This window comes from Semicossyphus pulcher, unplaced genomic scaffold, assembly GCF_022749685.1.
Source record: "Semicossyphus pulcher isolate SPU_LCO1_2020_fin unplaced genomic scaffold, fSemPul1.0.p SCAF_2, whole genome shotgun sequence".
Classification (NCBI taxonomy): Eukaryota; Metazoa; Chordata; class Actinopteri; order Labriformes; family Labridae; genus Semicossyphus; species Semicossyphus pulcher.
Window position 1 is genome coordinate 36,551,272 of NW_027211693.1, and position 19,420 is coordinate 36,570,691.

Here is a 19,420-nt window from a genome sequence, read left to right on the forward strand (position 1 = left end):
TGAGGTGCCCATACAGAACTCAACAATGTTTCATGTATGAATCACTTAATTGGCTGCAGCCTATATCTAGAGGGCAATTTCACTGGGTCCAGTTCATTTTCAAATTTGTCCATTTCAATTGCCACTCCTATTTAAAACAGTTTCTGGTTCCATATAGGTCTTTACATTCACTCAGACATACGCAATATCCCTTTTTCTTTGTCCCAAGAATTCTCAAAGAAGTTGGTCGCCGCTCATTTCAATACAAAGCTCCATTTGACTGGAATAATCTTCCTTTATCTCTGAGATCCATTACCTCTTGCCGCTGCTTCAGGACATTTTTCTTTTCTTTTCTTAAAACCACACATTACTATCTCGCGGCCACGCATTATTATTTTTTCCCTCAGATGTCCCCAGGGGGGCTTCGTATTAAATTAAGAAATACGAATAAAGAATTAAGATTATTATGTATTATTAATATTTAAGATTTTTAATGATTGAATTAAGATTTTTTTCTTCTCTGAAACCACAATTCTGCCCTAATTATATGCTAAGTTTGGCAGTACATCTTGCAGTTAAATGGCAGTTTATTTTCTTAACATTCATTTTTGGCATTTTGATGTGTCTTTCACGTTTTTTTTCTCCACATATCCCCTTTTCTGGTCAGATCTCTTCTCTGATCTGTCGTTTGTCCACCAGCATGGAGCTATGTGTGGACTATGTTGTTGTTTTTTGGTTTCAGTTGCAGCCTCAAAAAATGGGATTCCATGAGTGATCGTAGAAAGATTCTACAAGAATAAATATATTCTTAGTAATACTTCTAAAAGTCTTGATGTATTCTGATGCTAGTAACATACCATGTCATTAGGTTCAATTCACTTCTAACCAACAGATGGGAGTCTCACTGAAGTTTATGGCTTTGTGAATACATGTTTGAGATATCTTAACTTATTTCCAACAGTGAACCACCAAAAAAGTTTTTCGGCAAGACTGCTCAAAATTATTTTTTTTATTTGTCCATCTGCCTTTGTCTGTCTATAGATTGAGCAATCTGTTGAATGGATCTTGGCCAGTAGACGGCTCACTAATATCGGCTTCTTTCTCACCATAGTCTGGTCAGCATTGATCGGCCCTTCTGTTCTAAGTCTCACTCTGATTGACTGCTATTATTGGCTCTAATGAGCTGCTAGTGATTGCCCAAACCCAGCTTCTAACATCCAGCAGGAACACTAGCTTTTTTAAACTCTTTGTCTACTTTTTAGCTTGCTCTAATTTCTCTTGCTTTAATCATTTGGTGAGAATATTGACTTGATGTGGGCATTATTTTCTGCAAGACAGTTTGAAATCTTTTCTTAAATTTTCTTTGATACAGCCTCTCTTTTACAGTAGATTTAAAGTGAGCAAAAGCTGAAAACTTGCCTCTAAATAGTGCTTATTTTAAGCGGCAAAAGTAATGATTATCAGCAAAAGAATTATACTGTGAGCACGTAGAGAGTCTGCTGAACATGTAGATGTGTTTTGTCTGTGATGCTAGAAATTCAGATCCCACAGCGAAATACAAAAGTGCCCCCAAGTGGTTCGCCCGAGGAAGTTGAAGTCAAATTTAACATTGCCGTAGATGGAGAGTTTTTGAGCACTCCTGTTGCTTTAGAGCTCATTGTGCCAAAACTGTTTAATTTGTTTGACTTTCAGTAGTAGAGGAGAAGATTTCCTACATTTTGAGGGTAAAATTATGTGTGTGGAGTGAAAATTGTGGGCTGAGGAGCAATTTGTTAGGAGGAATTTTGAGTTATTTTTAACCTGCTCTATACTGTACTGATGACATCACGCACTCTAGCCTGTGCCATCTGCACCCATTGTAAAATCTGAAAACTGCTGAAAACATTGCGTTACTTTGAGCTAAATTATTCATAAACGATAAAAGATAGCAAAAAGATTTGCCAACACTTTAAAGCAAAAATGAAGTCTGTGAGCGAAGTATGCTGAAGCAGTAGTATTTTAAAGTTATGAGTTGAATTTTTTCCATCTGTTTTAATTGAATGCTGAATCAGTGTAACCATTTGTGTTTTTCTGCTGGACTATCCTGGATGTGTCTCTGTGACCCTGGTGTTTATGGTGCAGGAGGGACGTCTGGCTCTTCTTTATTCTGGTGTGTAAAATCGTCAGCACACAGTCATAATGCTGCATATGCAACTGCAAGGACATATATCTGCAGCTCAGGAGACATTTCCTTTTTACAGAGTTACAATATCACATCATGAAATAATATCTGTAACATACAATCAGCGAACGTGATCGTATAGATGTTATCAGAGTACCAAGCATAAAGGGTATTTTTAAGCTTTAAGTTTTATGCACATTAAAAATATCAAAAAAATTTGAACAATCTTTTTAACCCAAGAGGAAAACCTCCTTGACTGTCATACAGCCGTTTTAAAGTTATCATTTACATCATCAATTTATAATATACAACTATAAATGCAACAACATCATATATAAACTAGACAATGCCTACCTGGTGTGTAAAATCATCAGCACACAGTCATAATGCTGCATATGCAACTGCAAGGACATGTATCTGTTCAATACAAAACAGGAGATCACGGTCAGTAACGTGAGGATACAGCCACGAAGGCAGCCGACACATGTTAAGCTAGCAAGCATTTGCTCCTCATGTTAGCAGATTGCAATTCGTGTATAAAGTTACCATTTCTACACCTAAGCGTCTGTAACTCTCACTATAAGTTCTATTCATGTTCATAGTTAGACTCCACGTTACTGACAGTTTCCAGGACATTTATAAATCATTAAACATTGTAACATTGAACGGAGCATTACATACACTCACCCGCCTGCAGCTCAGGAGACATTTCCTTTGCTGAGGTACGTACGGTGGCCAGCTAGGAGCCCTTACGCTGCAGTTGCGCTACGCAACCCACCAGGTGGCAACAAAGTCACATTAATAATACAAACACATACATTTGCTGAAATTCAACACAAAGAGTATTTCCAACTCTGTTACATCAGCATTCCCACTAATAACACACAATCAGTGATAAAAGTGGTCCTCTTCTTCTTCTCTCTCCCAGTTCTGTAGTTATCAGTTGTCAGAAAGCTGCTGCAGAGTCGGCATGTTGCCAAGGCGACGGCAGTGCTGGAGGTGTGTGTGCTGCTGTAACTGAGCTACTCGACTTCCTGCTTCGCCCTGCTCGCCCTCCTGCTACCCGGCCTCATCTGTACGGCCTTGTAGACTCACAAAACGACGAAGGAGTATTAGGGCCACATTAAAGAAGAAAAAAAAAAGGTTTCGGGAAAAAAGACGTAATATTACGGGAATAAAGTCGTAATTTTACCAGAATAAAGTCATAATATTACGAGAATAAAATCGTAAAAATACGAGAATAAAGTCGTTATATTACGAGAATAAAGTGGTTACTTTATTAGTCGTAATTTTAGACTATTGTTAGCCTAAATGTTATAAATATCAGAAGAGCAGCAGCCGCCTTCACTAAAATGAGGAACATGTTAAGTATAACTTCACAGCTGAACATCTTGTGAAGCTATGCTTATAAATGATTGCACAGGAGGCTTAACACAACTTGGGCCGGAGCTGTATTTATGTATTCGTTATTGAACACACCCGGTAGCATGGAAGCACAGCATACATGTACCTCGCGAGAACATTCGAGATCTCCTGCCTAGTAATGCGCAAGCACACTAAACAGCTATATCAATACATACGTATAGGTTTCACAAATACGAAATATTTAATCTTCCTGAACACCAGCACCACTTTGTCATATTTATCAGGACTCTGAAAAGTGATTTTATTTGAAAATGACTCTTGATCTTTTTAGCGCAGGCGACTGGCTGCCCTTCTGATATTACCCTTCAAAATAAGATACAGGCTAACCATGGCCTAAAATTACGACTTTATCGTATTCTCGTAATATTACGACTTCATTCTCGTAATATTATGACTTTCTTTCTTGTAAAATTACGACTTTATTCTCGAAATCTTAGAGTTTTTTTTCCCCTCAATGCCCTAATACTCCGTTGTACAAAACACATAAGAAAGCACTTAAAAATGATGTCTGTGAAGAAAATAATGTGTAAAAATTTAGAATTATGAGTGAGTGTAATAAAGATTTTTCCTCATATTCTTCAGTTTGTTGTATTAACATTTTGAGGAATTGTCCTTTATACGCATAATTGATATGAAAAAAAGTTTATTTGTAAAGCATTTTTTAAATAATTATATAATAATTGCAAAATAGGCCATATATCTTTTTATTTTTTAATAATCTTTGTTTTATTATTTTTTGATTTAATGTTTTGATTATTCATTAAAATTGTAATCAATTTAAAATGTTATACATTAATATTGATCTTTTTAAATTTAATTGAATTTAATTTTATGTGGGTAACGCGTGAACCCATTTGTCCCGCCTTCTGTGCCTCAGAGAAACGAGCTCAGATAGACTGACCTTAATGTCAATCATATTTCCGGCCAGTTGATTGAAGAAAAAAAAACGGTTGGAAGGCGCTAAAGTTACCGAAGCCGCTATCATAACATTTAGCTAACTTAACGGTAACTGCTATGCTAATTTGTAGCCCCTGTGGTGTAGTTTTGTCCATGTTATACTTTATAGATGAACGAGTGCAGTTTACACGAGCTAACGTCAGCATATTAAGGTTATTGTTGCCAAAAGGTGGTACCGGGGACTTTCAGGGGTCCTTGAACCGGTTACTTGAACCGGTTACAAGTGGTCTACAGAAAATAACAAATGAAGTCAGCTAACGTTAGCTTAACAACACATTTAAGGGGAGGCTAAGCTAACTTCATTTTCAACTATGCAATAATATTCGATGTATTGTATTTATTTGTTTCTGCAAGCTTTCTTTGCTTCTAATTGTTATTAGATTATTCATGATTACAAGTTAGATTGCGTTTTGATGATTTTCTATCAACGAAGTTGTATGTTGATCACCAGGTAAGTAATTCTTTCCTCCTGAGCTGACAGCATCAGTCCTGTGACCCGCCTGTCTAAAGCTGACTGTACTCTTTCAGACAGTCGTGGACAGAGAGTCAGGCGGAGACATGGCCGAAGACTCTGGGAAAGTGAGTCCTCTGTTGGGCGAGGACGAGTTCAAGGCATCTTGCGCCAAAGAGATGGCTCTGCTGGACCTGATGGAGAAGACGGGCTACGACATGGTGCAGGAGAACGGACAGAGGAAGTTCGGAGGACCCCCGCCAGGTCTGTGTGTCTTAAGACCATGAAAACACACGAAGAAGAGAATTAGTGTTGTGTTATATGAAAAGGGGCAGAAAATATTAAAAAGATGAGCAGTGTGCACATACAGAACACTTATGTCTGATTAAAGCTGTCTAAAGAAAAATCCAGGGATTAATAACTGAAATAATCTGTTTGTTCCTAATGTAAGCCCTCAGTGATCTGTGTAATATGTCAAAAAAAAACTCAAGATGTGAGGGTATTATGAAACATCTCCTTTTAACTTATGGAAAAGTCAGTGTTTATCTTTTGTTCTCAGTCTGAAAAAATAGATTTAAAATAGTGATTTAAGTGAATGGAGTTTGGTTTGGCTGCAGCCTGTTGATGTAGCGACTCCACTGGTCTGAGATCAGCTCCAGTGAAAGTTCTGTCTGACCGTCGTTGTGTTTTCTTTTGTGCCTCAGGCTGGGAGGGTCCGGCCCCCCCGCGGGGCTGCGAGGTGTTTGTGGGGAAGATTCCCAGAGACATGTACGAGGACGAGCTGGTGCCGTTGTTTGAGAGCGCCGGAAGGATCTACGAGTTCAGACTGATGATGGAGTTCAGTGGAGAGAACCGCGGCTACGCCTTTGTCTTGTACACCAACAGGTGAGTGTGTCTATTTATATATTCAGTTTGACAACATAACAGAAATGATCCCTTTAACTACTAAATCTATGGTCTTATTATTTGTGGATTATAAATCACATTTATTTAGAAAGAGGAGAACCAGAATCAACTGAAGGCAGGGTAATAAAAAACAAAGATCCATGTTATGATAATTTATCCTGACCATTGGTTATGGGTGCAGAGAAGCAGCTCAGAGAGCGATCCAGATGTTGGACAACTACGAGATCCGTCCAGGGAAGTTCATCGGTGTGTGCGTGAGTCTGAACAACTGCCGCCTCTTCGTCGGCTCCATCCCAAAAGACAAGAGGAGGGATGAGATCATGGACGAGATGAAGAATGTACAAACACACACACACCTGAGCCACATGTGGACATCTGGAAAACTAAAAGTATTGTTTACATGTTTATGACTGACAGTTTAACCAGGCGTGTAGAGAAACAGAAGACGGAACAGCTGCGTAAAACACTTGATTGTAGTTATTTTTTATTAAGTGAAATAATTAAAGGTAGAGTGAACTAAATGTAAGTCAAAGTTCTTCCCCTGGATACCAAATTAAAGCTCATGGAGGAGCTTTAACACAGAGAATAAATTAATTTGTAAAATGTTTTTTGAAATGTCTTCAATTAACTCTAAGAAAAAGGTTAAAAAAAATCTTTGAAAACTTGGAAACAAAATGAACAAAACTAGCAAGAGCAGAGCCATTTGGTTGTTATTGTAAAAGTTGAGCTGTGAAATGAGAATGGATGATGGACAGATATGTTATTAGTCATACAGACTGAACATGTGGACACACAGAGATAAGCTAATGGAATGGACTGTACTTGTATAGCACTTTTCTAGTTTGCTTTTCACTCAAAGCTGCTTTTACACTACACACACATTCATACACTTATGGCAGAGGCTACATAAAGTGCCCACCTGTCAATCGGTTATCACATTCATACCCGTTAGCTATACCACAGGGGCAATTTGGGGTTTAGTGTCTTGCCCAAGGACACTTCAACATGTAGCCTGGGGGAGCTAGGGATCGAACCTCTGTCCTTCCAACAGAAGAAAGACGACCGACTCTACCGCTGAGCCACAGTCGCCCCGGACAGCAGTAGTTGTTGTGTTCAACCAGCAGCTGGTAACATTGGCAGCTCATTGAGTCGTGCTAACAGATGCTCAGTCATCCCTCATTTTACATGTCAGCAGATCCCACACCACAGCTGCCAGCATTTACATGTTCTTGTGCTTATTTTTTTCTGATCAGGGTTTTTAGTGTCTATTATTTTGCTTTTGAGAGCCCAAGATTGTTTAAAGAGTGTTTTTCGCGGCTTCTAGTAAATCTGGATTGCAGAACGTTTTTGTCTCAAGCTCACTGAAGTGATGTTTTTATCCCTCAACCTCTCCATATTGACTCAGTCATTGAGCACACCTGCAGACCGGCAGCTTGTTCTTTATGTGTTACAGCAGAGTGCTGACTAAATGACATCATGTAGTTTACATTTGACTTGTATTCTCAGCTCATCAGCCCAATGATCTCTACTGATTGGTTAATTATTTATAACTTTAGAAAACTCTGAAAACAGTGACAGAAAAATGAAGTTCCAGGTGGGAAAACCATTTCTTGAGTTGGCTATGTGCATGTTGATGAATGTTGAAACAGGAAATAGTTTGACAAACTGTTGTCTTAAATATCATTGTAACTGGAGCATTAAGATCTCTCTTTTTGGAAACTCAGGGGTGGAAACACAAAGGCTCAAAACGAAACATTTGTTCCCTCATTAACACAAACAGCAGCATGTGGTGTTTCAGGTCACAGTCATCATTTACAGCAACAGTAGAAGAAGCAGCAGCTGTTACTGTTTACATGTTAACCACCACCTTTGCTCCCTCCTGTGTGTGTGTGTGTGTGTGTGTGTGCGTGTGTGTCAGGTTACAGACGGCGTGGTGGATGTGATCGTGTATCCCAGCTCCACAGATAAGAACAAAAACCGAGGGTTCGCCTTCGTAGAGTACGAGTCGCACAAGGCTGCAGCCATGGCCAGGAGGAAGCTCATCCCGGGTACTCACTCTCTTTGCATCCTCCTCTGACTCCTTCATCACAGCTGTCCGTCTCTCCTTCTTTATTCCACCTGCTGACTCTGGGTCACTTGTGTTTGTCCAGCAGGGGGAGCTAGAACACAGAAAAATGCAGCAAAGAGTCTGAATGAGGATTTAACTTCCAGTCCAGTTTATTGAATTTATTTTTTTAAAGTTTAATAGCCTACAGTCCTGCATGAAGGTTTTTAATGTTTACTTTGTGTTCAATCATTTGTATTCAAACATATATTATTTTAAATGATGCAGTTTGTGCTTCTGTAACACTGACAGCTGTGTCTTTAACTTAGCCTCCCCTTACTATATAAGATACATATGCAAGAAAAAAAATCAAGAATCTAAGTGATCCATTCTTCATTTTTCAAGCATAAAACCCTCAAAGTTTTGGTTACAACAAGAGCCCGACCAATACTGGATTTTTGGGACTAATGAAAATTCCGATATCGATGTATCGGCCAATATATTCAGATATGTTCAAAGTGTATCTGAAATTAAAAGAACAAAATTCCAATTCTGAAATGTTATTTTTACATTTGCATGACATACAAAATTAAAGTGTTTCTGTAGCAACTTAAATAGCACCAAAATAAATTATCAAATTAAATAGACGTGAGTATAACACAAAAACACACAAAAGTTGGAACAAAAAATTATTTTCTTCTTTTCCCACCTTCACACAGTGCTGCTACAGATAAAAGTCACCAAACACAGACCAGCTCATTTGACAGACAGATATTGTTAATAATAGGAATAAAAGGCTTAATAAGCAGGATTTTCCATATTAAATATTCCCTCTTAATCAACATCAATCCAGGAGAAGTGTGAGCTGATGTCTGTATCAGCAGAGGATCTGCCCTTTGTCTGTGTTTCTATTCTTATTATTGTGCTCTGTTTGGGACATTTTGGACTATCTATGGACTGTCTATCGTGGGGCAGTGGTCTGGAGCTCAGCCAACAGTCCGCAGGTCAGGTCTCAATCAAAACGTAGCATCACGGTGACATGGCTATCTCTCTGCCTGTCTATCTGTAACTCCGTCGTAACTTTAGCATCTTTATGAGACATGAAAGGGACTTCACAAAACGTATTAATTTGCTGTTCTGTGAAGGAGAACAGTCCGCACGTGCGTGTCTTGCTGCTGTAAGGAGCGGCAGGTGTGACTGAGGGCGGAGTAGACAGACGCACAGTCTGCAGCATGGGGCGATGATGGCTTTTTAAAATAAAATCCTGTACCTTCCTGCTGGGTTGTACGGAGGTGTAGACGTGTAAGCTTGTTGTTTAGAGCATAACGGCTGTGAAACTAGCAGACAATTAAGCTTAAAGCTCCTGCACCTTTGTTACTAAAACTGAGAGCCAGACTGTACACTCGGGATCTCATGGGCAGTTTAGATGCGCAGAGAGTAGAAACAGTGGTGCTCTTAAAGCAAGCTTTCTTTGGCTGATTACTGTGATTTTAACATGAGTTTGTTGTTCACAATGTTTCGTTCTGTATGGGAAAGATAATGCTTCCCTTCGCTGTGTGTGCTGCTGTTGGAAAAAAATTTGAAAAAGTTAAAGTTATATAATCAAAAGTTTTATAATGAAATGTTTTAGGTGAAAATTTATAATCAAATGTTTTAAAAGTTAAAGTTTTTATGGTAAAAATGTCTTAAAGTTAACATTTCTATAGTCTAATGCCTTAAAGTCGAGATGAAACAGCATTTCGAGAGTATTTAGCTTCCGTATCGTGACGTATTTTTGAGTGAAACAGGACTTGCAGGCGGGACATATCATTAGAGGGATTTGATTTGATCGTTGAGAAGTGGGCGTAGACAGACGTTCTCCACAGCGCAGTAGCTAGCTAACTGACCGAGCGTTCTTGGTGCTCTGCGGCTAAATGTTGCAGATTGATTGACAGGTGGATGTCATGATATTTCTTGTTGAAATTGGTTGGTCCTATCTTATGTAAGCACATGTGATATTTTGTTTTACAGGAAGAAAAAATGATTGGATTTTGATATAAGAATACGAAGAACTGGATTTTCTGTATTTTTTTTGGTCTGTATTGTCAAATAGATGCACAATATTACGGAGGATGTGATCTAAAAGGATTAAAATGACATTTTTCATTTCACCTCGACTTTAAAGTTAAAGTTTTACAGTCAAATGTTTTAAAGTAAGTTCTTAAGTTAAAGCTCTAAAGTAGAATCCTAAGCTGAGAAACTCGCTGGGCTCATTATAGAAGCCAGGTGCAAATCAAAGGGTGGGAAACTGGCCGCCTTATCTGATCTAGAAAAAAAAAAACAGGTGTCCCCTGCCAACGAGCCCCTCCTTTATCTGTTGTACAGTGCATGGGCGTGCCTAATTGGCCAGAGTGAGGAAGAGTCCTGCGGAAAAGTTGGAAATGGGTCGGACGAAACTGAAGGGACACAAGCTGAGGGCAGAAGGCCAGAGTTTGGGGAAGGGGGGTAGCACAAGTCTGCCACTTGCGACACACTTTAACCAATTAGGCAGAGACCTAAAAAAGGGGGAAAAAACGTGCCGAAGCCCAGCGAGGGAGGGGTTTAAAGTATATAAGACCAAGCGGCTAACCTGTGGGCAGTCTCATCCGGATGGACTCGGGTTTATTTGTTTGTATTTATACGGAAATAAACTATTTTTGCATCAGATTCTGCCAGTCTCTAGTGTTTGCTTGTCTTGCTTGAGTTTTTTGAAGACTTTGATTATAGTTTTTCAACCAAGTTTTATCATCTATTGGCGATTGAAATTAAGTGACAAGAGGGTTCGGGGAACTTTTTTGCCACAACACTGCCCTGCTCAGCTGTGACGCGCACTCAGGCAGCATTAGGGACCTCCTCATTTCCCATCATGCCTGCCGCCTAGTGCTGACTGAGTAGTAAGTTGTTAAGTTTCCTATTTATGTTCCAAAAAGCAAAAAATAATTATGTTAATTTTTTTTATGTCTGTTTGGAACATATGTCCTTTTTTTTTAATTATTATTCACCTCTCCTTTACGTTAACAGACAAGATTTTACCATTCCAGAACCAAGACAAAGTGTAAGCAAGAAACCAAAAACAGACCCCCCATAATAATAATAAACCACGTACATAAATAAATAAACACCAAAAACAAAAAAGATATATCTATCTTTATACACATACCCGTACACACACACATACAGTTTATACATATATACAAATTTAATTACATATGTATACATAAACCCAATACACACAGCCTGTACATGCATACACACACACACATCCCTGCATATACACACACATTCAAAATAAATATTTTCAGAAGAATTTTGTAATTAATGAATCAAGTGTGGTGAACTAGTTAGGAGTTGGTTTGACAGGAGTCATTGAAAAGAGGTAGTTGATTCTGGCTAATATTGACATTTTGATAGTTGCAATTCGGCCTGCTAGGGAGAGTGGTAAATTATTCCAGCAGTTTAACTGCTCTTCAATGGATTTAAGGATGGGGGTAAAGTTGAGGTGGAACAGCTCTGGAAGCTTGGAGGAAATATCAATGCCTAGATAGCGAATGTTACCAGTTGGGATATTGGAGGGTAATTTGGGGTCTGTCGTCTTACATTGGTGGTGATTTAGTGGTAGGATGGTGGATTTGGACTAGTTAATGGATTAATCAGAGATGGAGGAGAATTCCTCCAAGAGTTTAAACAATGCCTATAAACTGACCTTATGGATAGTGTTGGCAACAGTGATTCCAGTGATTTGTGAATCTTGGCGAATGGCGGCTGCTAGTGGCTCAATGGGAATAATAGTGGAGAGAGTGGACATCCTTGCCTGATGCCGCGGTTTAGTGTCAAACATTGTGAGGTTATTCCATTGGGGATTACTGATGCTGTGGGTGAGTTGTAAAATATTTTAATCCAATTGATGAATGACTGTCCAAAACCAAACTTATCTAATGTTGCAAATAAAAAGTTCCAGTTTACACGGTCAAATGCTTTCTCTGCGTCTAATGATAGGATGGATGTGTTAATCTTTTGATTTGTGGATATATTTATTAGGTTGAATAGACGGCGCATGTTATTTGATGAGTGTCTACCTTTAATGAATCCTGTTTGGTCGGGGTGAATTAAGGTATGAATGGCTTTTTCCAGTCTCATAGCTAGTACTTTACTGATAATCTTGATGTCTGTGTTGATGAGTGATAAAGGGCGGTAGCTTGAGCAGAGAGTAGGATCCTTGTTAGGTTTGAAGAGAACTGAGATGAGTGCTGAATTCATATGTGGTGAAAGGTTGGATGATTTGTACATTTCTGTTATCATCTCAACAAATACTGGTCCAGAATTTGTTCTACTGTTTGAAATGATTGCCACGGTCTGGTAGATTTGATGATATTTGATCTGTCAAGTTTTGGATAAATGGTTGCGTTGAAGTCACCTCCAATAAAAATGATTGTATCAGAGAAGGTTATTAGTTTCGTAAAGAATTCATGGAAAAATTCTGGGTTGTCCTCATTTGGGCCGTATTGATTGGTTATTGTTAACTGAACTTACCCAATGATTGATTACCCATTGATTATTATATATCGTCCCTCGAGATCTGTTATGGTTGAGTTATTGCTATATGGTATTTTTCTGTTGATCATCACTGCAACGCCTCTCTTCTTAGAGTTATAAGAAGCGGCGAATATCTGGTCCGCCCAATTTGGTTTAAATTGATATAGATTTGAATTGATGAGATGCGTTTCTTGGTAATTGTCATTTTTGTGCTGGTTTATAGTTGTAACATGAGTGAGGTCCTCTCCTCTGCTTGTCAGGAGATGTCATGACTTTCTCTTGCAGCACTGCAAAAATTAAAGTTATTAATATCGGAGCATATTGGAGGACATATACGCCGACACCGATACATCTGCGAAATGCAAATATGGGCCGATAAAATCGTCTGACTGATAAATCGGTCGGGCTCTATTTCTAATTTTGAGGTTCTACTGTTTCGCTAAACACAGCAAGTCTTATTTTTAAAACAGTAATTTATTAGCTTGGACGCTGCCTCAGTGTAGCTGAACAGCCATCTGTAGCAGCTCCATGCTGCCTGAGGCAGGAGGAGGCTGCTGTCCTGTCACAGATCAGATGGATGAACCAGCAGAGAATCTGCTGAACTGTTGAACTTTTGCATTAATAAAATATTGTGCAATTATCGGTCAATTTCCCCGATCAGCCTCAAACATACTTCCTTCTGAATCCTGTAGAGAGGAAAAAACAACAGTTCAGCATGTTTCTTTCATAACTCTCCAACTGCTTCTACAACACTCAGCTCATTACATTGTCATTACAGACAATATATATGTATGAAACTATTGTCATACATGTTAGCATGTTGAGTATACAGATGTGATGTTGTCGTGTTCCTGTTGTGTCCCACAGGAACCTTCCAGCTGTGGGGTCACTCTATCCAGGTGGACTGGGCCAAGCCGGAGAAAGATGTGGACGAGGATGTGATGCAGCACGTCAGAGTCCTCTATGTGAGTTTGTGTGTGTGTGTGTGTGTGTGTGTGTGTGTGTGTGTGTGTGAGTTTGTGTGTGCGTGTGCGTGCGTGTGCGTGCGTGTGCGTGTGCGTGTTTGTGTGTTTGATATGTCTGTGTGTGTGTCTGTTTGTCCCTTTAAAAAATAATAATAATCACTTACAAAAGAATCCCTTGTTATGAAAAGGATGCAGATGAGGTGAAATCAGGTGTAAGATTTTAATGATTTCTCTTATTAAACGATCAGAAAGGATTCTACAAGTTTCAGAGTCTCTCACTTCAGACCGCTGTAGAGAAATTTTTTAGAGCCTTTAAATCAGAAAGTCTCCAGCCCCCGCACTGCTGGACAGGCAGCATTTTAGGAAGAGAAGTCTGACATATTCGGCCAACTTGTTTAGATCAGAGGTGTGAAATAGGGAGAGAGAAGGAGGGAGGCTCACAGGAGCTGCACGTCCTCCAGGGGATCAATTAGGAGGCTTTTACTCTGAAACTCTGAAATGTAACCTGAGGGCGACAGATACAGACCTAAAATCACCTTACACATGTTGGAGAGCATTCAGCAGGTACAGAACACATCTGTCTCTCTGTGTGCACTTTTTATGCACTCAATTACAGCTTGTTTTTAATCTTCACAGTATTTTCATCAGTATTAACATCGTTGTACTCACAGACATCGTGTAAGGCATCACTGAAAGGAGTCAGACATGTTGTGGCATATGGGACCTGTACTATCTGAACATCAGCAATGGGGTTGTAAGATGTACGATGTTTGTGTCCCTGCAGGTGCGTAACCTGATGCTGAGCACCACAGAGGAAACCCTCCGCCAGGAGTTCTCCCGCTTTAGACCAGGCTCAGTAGAGCGCGTCAAGAAGCTCACCGACTACGCCTTTGTTCACTACCGCTGCCGGGATGATGCCCTCTTTGCGCTGAGCCTCATGAACGGGGCTGTGATTGACGAAGCGAGCGTGGAGGTGACGCTGGCCAAACCGGCGGGGGTCAGAGACGGGAGCGTGGCCGGGAGGAGGTACAGCACCAGGGGTTACCTGGGGACCAGCACAGGGGCCGGAGGAGGGGGCGGGACGTTTTTCCTGAACAGGGGTGACGGAGCCATGATGGACGGATGCTCTCCACTCAGGACAGTGCCCCTGCAGCCACGCCTGGGAAGCCCCTTCTACACAGGAGCAGTAGGTGAGGAAACATTGTAGACACACATAGACCATCACAGAGTCGACCTTAACTTTTTATCCCCCAAAATACTGAAGTTCCTTTCATGTCCTAACCCTGTAAAAGTCTTTTGGCATCAAAGGCATCAATTATAAATTGCCAACAGCTGTAACAAGCAGCACTGCTGCTGTATTCATCAGTAAGAGGACCTTTTTGCGACTGAGACCTTACAGATGCTGAATTAGCTTTAGGGTTTAGTGACAGCAGTGGGTGTTAAAGGAGAGGTTTGGTAATTTTGGACCTTTTTTTTTACAAATTTGAGTTTTGAAATGTCTCATAGAAACAAAAACTTTTAGTGGACGTATTTTGATCGGCTGTATCGTGGCTACAGCGGAGGCCATCTACTGGACCGATTCCCAAAGTTTTTAGCTCGTTCTTCCTCTTGGCCTACATACACTCATCATACTGCACTTTGTGTCTGCTTGAACAAGTTAGTTGTGTTGCTTTGCGGCACAGACACAGGTCTCATGACCACTTTGCTGATTATTGTTTCTTCATCACATCACTCACCCTAAAAGTGAAATACCTACAAGCAAGCAATGACGAGCTTCCGGGACCAGCTCTTCATCTTCTGTTCCAGACATTTGACTTTAGTTTCTCCGACCGTCTCTGTTGTTTACTCTTCCACTCTGTAAGATAGGCACATGACATGCCGGCTCCCCCAAAAGTGAAGTCCAAACCTCTCCATCACCCCCTGGGGGAGGGGCTTGATTTGATATGCAGTAGAGTTTTCTACAGGCGGAGCATTTTAAACGCCAATATCACCGTCATGTTTAATTAATTGTGGGAAGACAAAATGTGTGCGGGATTAATATTCCATTTATAGTGCAGCCCTGCTTCTGATGTTTAGGGTCGGTCGGGAATGTCTTATTGTATCCGCAGATGTTTAGCCCTCAGAGGTTTGAACAAGACATCTGCGACCGATCCCAGAGACAGTCGCAAATGTTTAGGGTCAGTTCAGGATGCCTTCTTTTGTTTGTGGATATTTGGGTCAGCTGTAAATTACTTTTGTGTCTGTTGTAATGACCCTAACTGATTATATTTCACATACTTTGGTAGGTGTGTCCTGATTTTTACTCCAAAATCAGACAAAGTTGGAGTATGAGCATCTAGGCTGTTTTTTGTTGTACACAAACTCTACTGGATTCTGTCAGACTTTAAATGTGACCTCCAGCCCTACCTTTAGTGTCAGACTTAAGACTGGCTCTTCTCTTTGATTCAAACTGGCGATCTTTCCTTCCAGCTTCCTGAGCTAGCTAGTAAGCTATACTTACATGATGGAGGGGGAGACAGATTTAAGATTGAGAAGGAGACTTAGAGAGGGAGAGCTGGACAGAGACGGGAGTGAGACAGGTGAAGGAGAGAGGACAGACGAAGACAGAGAGTGAAAGGAGAGAAGGAGATTCTTGAGTAGAAAAATTAGGTCAGGTATTTTGTTTACAATCACAGACTATACATAGAAGAATGATCAGCAGGGTCTAACTCCCCTAGTAAGATTGTATAGAAGTCTATGAGAAAATGGTCCTCCTTCTCGATTTATTCCCTCAGTAAACATTCTCCTAATGAGTTTATGGTCTCAATCTCTAGTTTCAAGTCTTCTTCAACTCAGCATGATGTTCGTTGGCCAGCAGTTGGGGAAAAAAAGAAGCAGAACTGACTGCTGTGCATGTAAACATGCGTGCGACGCTTCTGCCGTCACAGATGAAGGCTACTTGGGGGATGATCGAGGCAGACGGGCAGTTACGTGAGGTGGCTATAAGTGGGTGTATTCCCGTTATCAGCGGCACCTCGTCCCGTTGCAGGTTAACGCTGTGGCTCCATAAACGGACTGTTCACAGAGCGAACGTGGCGCAGAGTGTTTTAAAAGCTACACCTGCAGCACACATAAAGCGTGAGGTTGTGTGTGTGCCAACAGAAAGAAGGTGACGGTAAGATTTTGTTTCAAAACGTTACTGTCACAGGGATGATCACGCTAGTTTAACATACATTTGAACAGCGTCATTAATGTTACATACCGTTTAAGTAACGTAACTGCAGCTACTACAATTTATTCATGCGGGTGTCAGAGTTGCTGAACCAAGTGTGGTAAAAGAACCCTCTTTAAACCCTTATGATATTTTTGGTCTATTTTTACGAGTTTATAATAGTTGAACACATGTATTGAGTAATAAAAACACTTACAGAAGGAGAAATTTGATGTTAAAAAAATAACTGAAATAGGGCTTGCATTTCAGGGCCAGTGGTTTTAATGGCAGGCCTTCAAAACAGTAGTCAACAACCCAATGATTGACGTCACGTCGGCTACGACCATTTTTGTATACAGTCCATGATTAGAACAGAAAAGAGTCAGCATTTTGTATGGTTAAATTCGCAGCTAGACCTTTAAAAACAAATGTATTGTGTTTTTTGTTTTTTGTCAAAGAAAAATCCCTCAATGTGACCCTTTAAAGGGGAAATGTTTTGTGTAGTTTACACTAACATTAACACTGTAACATTTCTGTTGATGTGAGACAGAGGGCTTTCTATCATCTCAGCTGTTATTCACAGTAATAGTTAAAAGTACCACACATGTTGGACAGTGATTTATTGCTGTTACGTCCTCTGAAGCCTTTAATTTGCAAACAGTTTAAGTGTCAAACATGAAAATGATCATTAATGTCAAAAAACAGCCTTTGATTTGATTCATATTCATGACTCGAGTGTAAATAGGGTGTTTGAGACGTGTGTGTGACGTTGAGGAATGTGCTGGTGGATTCACTCGTCAGTGTAATAAGTGACATCGTTAGCATAAGTGGATATGTTTCATGTATCCTGGTGATTAAAGCAGCTAAAGTGTTGTGTTTACTGACAGCGAGTGCTGCTCATACTTCATGCTGTCTAAAGAGTGACGGGCAGCTCAACTTGTTTCATTTTATATTCCGAAAATCTTCTTTTCCACAGCTTGACCCTTACACTGTTTTCACTGTTACTCCAACTACACTACACTGGTATCTTCTGACTACACTCATGTCTAATGAGCAGTAATGCTGATCCTGCCTCTGTGTGTGTGTGCGTGTGTGTGTGTGATCAGATGAGGCAGACCGGTGTGTGTTCCCCCTGTTCCCCGGCACCCCCCTCACCCCCACCAGCCTGCTGTCACTCAAACAGAGTCAGATCGGCTCGGCCGTCAGTCTGCTTGACTTCTACTGTCGCAAGAACCTGTGTTCACAGCCCGAGTACGAGCTGTTCTCCACGCCGGGGCAGGACGGGAGGCTGCTGCTGCTCTAGAAGGTCTGCAGATACACGGCAGGCATACCTTCTCACCTTTACCTTTGTAAACTTCATTTTCCTGTCATTTATTCAAATGGAAATCTGCAGAATACATACATACAGAATAAGTACATAAATGTTTACATCGACTTAGCTGATAAGTCTAACCATATGAGCAACAACAACAGAGTGTGCGTGTGTGTGTGTAGGTGGTGATCCCGTCCACACGCAGCACCTACATCCCCGACAAGCAGTGTGCGCTGCTGGACGATGCCAAAGAGCTGGCTGCTCAAAACACCCTGTGGAACCTGGGTATTGTTATCTAAAATAATAAATGTCAAAAATAATTTGTTTATAGTAAGTATTATAAGTTATTAGTTATTAACGGTTAAATAATAATTTGTTAATAGTAATTATTATTAGTTATTAACGGTTAAATCATTTGTTAATAGTAATAACAAATAATAAACGTTAAATAAAGTGTACTGATCCCCAGACCTCCAACATGATTCGTGTCTTGATTTATCGGCCCTGTCAGACACTCTTCATGTTTAATATGTTTATGCTGGTGCAGAGGGGCTGTGAACTAACCTGTTGTTGGTTTAATAAGAATGAGACACACTGTTTTATGAGATGTAAATAATCTACTGTTACACATACAGAGCAGTGAACAGAATTCATTGTTTTTAACAGTCCCTTTGTATTAATGCAGCTAGCACACAGGACTGGACTCAGAGCTGAAGCTGTGTTTACATTATTAAATTTACACAGTCTCAATATAACCGTCATCATTTATTTACATCCACAGTACTGTTTCCTCCTCTTTTCTTTAACATTTACACCGTGCAGAGAAAGATAATTAAACTGGGTTAAAGTAAAACTTCAGTTTTCAGGAGTTCAGAGTCTGCAGTGTCTTTACTTCCAGCCCACCTGAGCGCTGCACGAGAATCTCAGGGAAGAAAATTCTGCTTTGGCAACCTGACATGCTGCGTTATTGTCTGAATTGTGTGGTAGCAGCTGTCAGTGTGTGGAACTGGTGCCATCTGTAGCTCTGAGCCCAGCACAGGAGTTCTGTTTAAAGGTGTAAAAACTTTCCTGCAAAGTAAAAGAGAGCCAACTGCATATAAATCAAACCCCTCACATGTGGAAAATCTGAGTGGTTAAACGCTGAGCGGAGAACATGAATGTCTGGAGCTGTCAGAGGAAAAAAATAGAAACATGCCAACATCAGAATAAAGGCATATAAAGGAACACATATAATGAGAGCCATCAGGAGAGCCATCAGGAGAGCAAAGCCCTGTTAAAGCTCATCATATATGCTGTTGTATTCTTGAAATCTGGTGGTTTTGCACCAATAAAAGTAAAAGACTTAATCACTGATTACTTTGACACTGAAGAAAACTTTAAAACATAAGATCTTAACCTTGTTAAGCCCTAAGGTGCTAGCAGGTGATTTTCGCCTAAACAGACTTGGTTTGGTCTCTATGGATAGGTAAGACCTCAGAA

General features: G+C 40.2%; 1 pseudogene; it reads left to right on the plus strand.

The window, feature by feature from the left end:
* The first annotated feature begins 5,104 nt into the window (after nt 1-5,104).
* LOC138597865 (probable RNA-binding protein 46) lies at nt 5,105-18,240 on the plus strand (annotated as a pseudogene).
* Nucleotides 18,241-19,420: the final 1,180 nt, after the last annotated feature.